The sequence below is a fragment of the Parus major genome, chromosome 2, assembly GCF_001522545.3.
Source record: "Parus major isolate Abel chromosome 2, Parus_major1.1, whole genome shotgun sequence".
Lineage (NCBI taxonomy): Eukaryota > Metazoa > Chordata > Aves > Passeriformes > Paridae > Parus > Parus major.
Window position 1 is genome coordinate 17,839,635 of NC_031769.1, and position 3,506 is coordinate 17,843,140.

At 48.4% G+C, this 3,506-nt stretch overlaps 1 protein-coding gene across 1 annotated transcript in view; it reads right to left on the reverse strand.

Annotated features, from left to right (window-relative positions):
• The window catches only part of LOC107198302 (polycomb complex protein BMI-1), a 10,781-nt gene extending 7,281 nt beyond the window's left edge, over positions 1 to 3,500 (reverse strand). The window contains exon 1 of the mRNA XM_015615213.2: positions 3,053 to 3,500. The gene's annotated coding sequence lies outside the window, so the exon portion shown is untranslated. The remainder of the gene's footprint in view (positions 1 to 3,052) is intronic.
• Between the last annotated feature and the right edge of the window lie 6 nt (positions 3,501 to 3,506).

The following is a 3,506-nucleotide window of genomic DNA, read 5'->3' on the forward strand; positions in this document are numbered from 1 at the left end:
AAAGAAAGAAAGAAAGGGCTAAGCTAAGCTTTCTAAAAGCTTTGAACGTCAGCCAAACTGACCAGGAGAGGGGTACAATATTCGTCAGAAGTGTGCACAGCGCCAACGAGCGACCCCGACCAGGAAACTTCTCTTGTTGCTGCAGGAGAACCCTCGAGTGAACAGCAGATAAAACCCCCCAACATCAAACCATAGCCGGCCAGCACAAAGAAAAGCAAAGTTCCAGAAGCACCAAGCCAGACCAGGTCCCCAAAGCTGTTCCCAGCAAAGTGCGGGAAAGCAAGACCCCCGCTGCATTGTACTGCGGTTTAAATGTCGCTTCCAGGGTCCCTGACCCTCCGCTTCTTCCTTTTAAACTGATACCGAGGTTTTGCTTTTCCCAGAAAAGGCAGAGACGGAGTTTCTGCATGCCTCTCTGAAGTGCCCAGCGCCCTGAAGCCGGCGGCTCTGGACTGCCTTTACGTACTTACACATGGACAGGCTGCTTTCACGGTTCTGTGTTTTATTTGTTCAAGTCACTACCTTATAATTCATAAATATCTAAACCAAAAAAAATACCCCAGCAGTGACCGAGGTCACACAAGTCGGCTGACCGAGAATTCCTTCCCAGCCCTGACAGACTGGGACAAACCTTTCAAGACATTAACGCGTTTATTTCACGCAGGCGTAGCCCCTTCCTAAATGGAGGGGGATTAAATTCAACCGTGAAACCTGTTTTGTCGAAGCAACCCCTAAATGCGGATTATTTATTGCCCAAAGTTAAAACATTTTCAACGTGCTATGAGCTATCTTGAAAATCAGTGATTTTCCCCAGCGAGCTGAACTAGGAACCTAATTTCTCCCCAAAAGCGACCCGCACAGGCACACGCGTGTCTGTGCCTGCGGGGATGTAACATGAACGCAACACATTTTACTACGGCAGCCTGGGTTCAATATCTTGGTACGAGGGAAACCCTTTCAGATGTTTTTTCTGCTCCTGCTGATCGCACAGTGAATGCCAACACTTCACAGAAATACAAACAGCCTCTTAGCCGGGACAATATATATTTACACATTGACACATGGAGCAACTAAACATAAAATATATGTGGATAATACCTGCTAGAAGTAAACACTGCCAGCCAACCGATTATACAGAGGCCTTAAACAAGTTATGTCAAAATGAAGAAAAACAGAAGTGCATTCTCCTGCTAAGAATCAGCTACATTATTAAAAATCCCATAAAGGCAATAAGCTATCAAACCTTGCTCGGCAGGTCTCTAACAGAAAATACATACATAAAAAATAGAAGCATCGCTCGGGTAGGTTTGTGTACTTTGTACCCATCTCCTCTCAGAAAACTCTCATCAGGAATAAAGCAGCCTTCATTCTACATCTTCACCCATTATCAGCTAGAGCCACTTGTACTATCGAGACTGTTATTACTCTTTCGCTTAAGAATGGCCGCATATGTTTTAAAGGAGGGGACAGTAGTTCTTTCAGATGAGACACACGAACCTCAAGTATCTCTACGCAACTCTCAGCAGTGAGAAAAGACCTGAATATTGGCAAGAGAGTGCAAAAGGACCCCGGTCTCTTAAATCACCTCCCTGGGACTAGGCGTAAGACACAATCCATCCACTATTTAAAATACACTACAATGCTAATTTTGTAATATCTAAGCGATCAGGTAGGTCAAGACTTCACCAGTGTCCCTGGTAAAGTGCAACACAAGTCTCAGTTTCCAGGACGGGCTGCACAGAGTCACTCAAAGTAGTTTTACTGGACTGTACTGGACGTCCCTGCTCTTAGGGACAGTCCCATAACAGAAGCTGCTCTCTCCACTACAGACTACGCAAAAAAATTCTTTTAGCACCAAGCTTGCAAAGGGGCACACATGCCCGGGTTCTCTTCGACTTTTCTGGAGAGTGGAGGAGTGAATCAAAGTTTTGGGAGGCTGAAAAGTTACTACTTCACTTTTATGGAAATGCGATTTTTTTTCCCTGCTTATTTTTACCTGATTATTTACAAATGTTTACATCAAACCCACAGAAACATCCCGCTTTATAAATTGCCAAGGCCATTCAATTATAAAAAGAAAACACAGCAACTTTCAAGTGCTGCCCATAAGCAGCACGAGGAGCCCACTCGTGACATCTTTAAGATCTGACAAAAGATTTCATGTAAATTTACCCTTCCCGGGCTCAGGAAAAAAAAAAAATACCAACCAGAGAAAAGAAATTCACACACACCACCCCCCCCTCCGCGTCCCGCAGACACATCACCTTTGCTCCAAAGGCTCCAGCAAACCGCCCGCCCCAGCTCCCCAAGAACGCATTAAAAAGTGCTATCCTTACCCCCCAAAAAAGTTCTTTCTCGGCGTTGACCACCCCTTGCCTCTCCCAGTAGGCACAAACCCCTAAAGTTCAGCATTTAGAGCAGAAATGTAAGAGGAGACATTGGAAACAACTGGGAACCGCCATCTTACAACCCATCCAATTTCACAGAAGTACTTGTCCAACTTAAGTTAATAACATTTTCTGCTGGGTGCCCCGGCGCCTAACAACCCCCCCAGGAGGATCGCTACCCCCCGCTGGCTCCGTCTCTATAAAATGGGTGCGATATCTGACATTTTAACCCCCCCCAGACACATTTCTTTCGGGGAGGACTGAAATCACTTGACCCAGGCAGCTCCAGATTTCACGAACGTCCCTGTTTAATCAAAATCTGCCTTTAAACAAAGGGCGCTCGGGCCGGGCTGGCAGCAGGGTCGGGAAATATAAATATTCTCCTCGGGGGCCATGTGCACAGAAAGGTTTTAGGGGGCGTCTGGAGAAAGAAAGGAACTAAAATTTGCAAATGTGGGTGCGTAACGCGAGCGAGTGCACAGGCTGCTGCTGCTGCGTGTCTGTATGTGTGTGTGTGGCTAGAGCAGCCTGTCAGCGCTTTTCCCATACGGAGAGCTCGGGGGACACCTAGGCGCCCCTTTGCAGCCCCCAAACCGGCCGAAAACCGCCGCCGAGCCCCCTTCGCCCCCCGCCCTTGGTAAGGCGACACCTCGCTTCATACGTACCCGGAAAACGGAGCCGGTGGGTGATGATCGGAGCGGCCAAAAAAGACAATGAAAGTTAAAAGTCGTTCAGCAGAAAATGAATGTGAGCCAAGCGGCCATCTTGAAATGAACTGCAGACGCTGTCAATTGCAATAAGCTTATTGCCGCCGCCGCCGCTGCGCTCCGCTCATTTTAGTTACAGAACGCCCGGGTCTCCTCCGCTCCTCGCGGGCCCTTCTCGCTCGCTCCCTCGCTCTCTCGCTCCCTCCGAGTTGGCCGCCCGGGCGGCTCAGGCGCTGGGAGCGCACAGTCTCCCCGGTCCGGATGAGTCCTCTCTCCACCAGCCCATTGTCTCTCCCTCTGCCCCCCGCTCCGCCTCGCGGCCTCTCTCGCGTTCCTTCTTTTATTATTATTGTTATTATTACGAGTATTATTGTTGTTGTTATTTCATAGTTGGTGGCGGGGACCCGGGGAG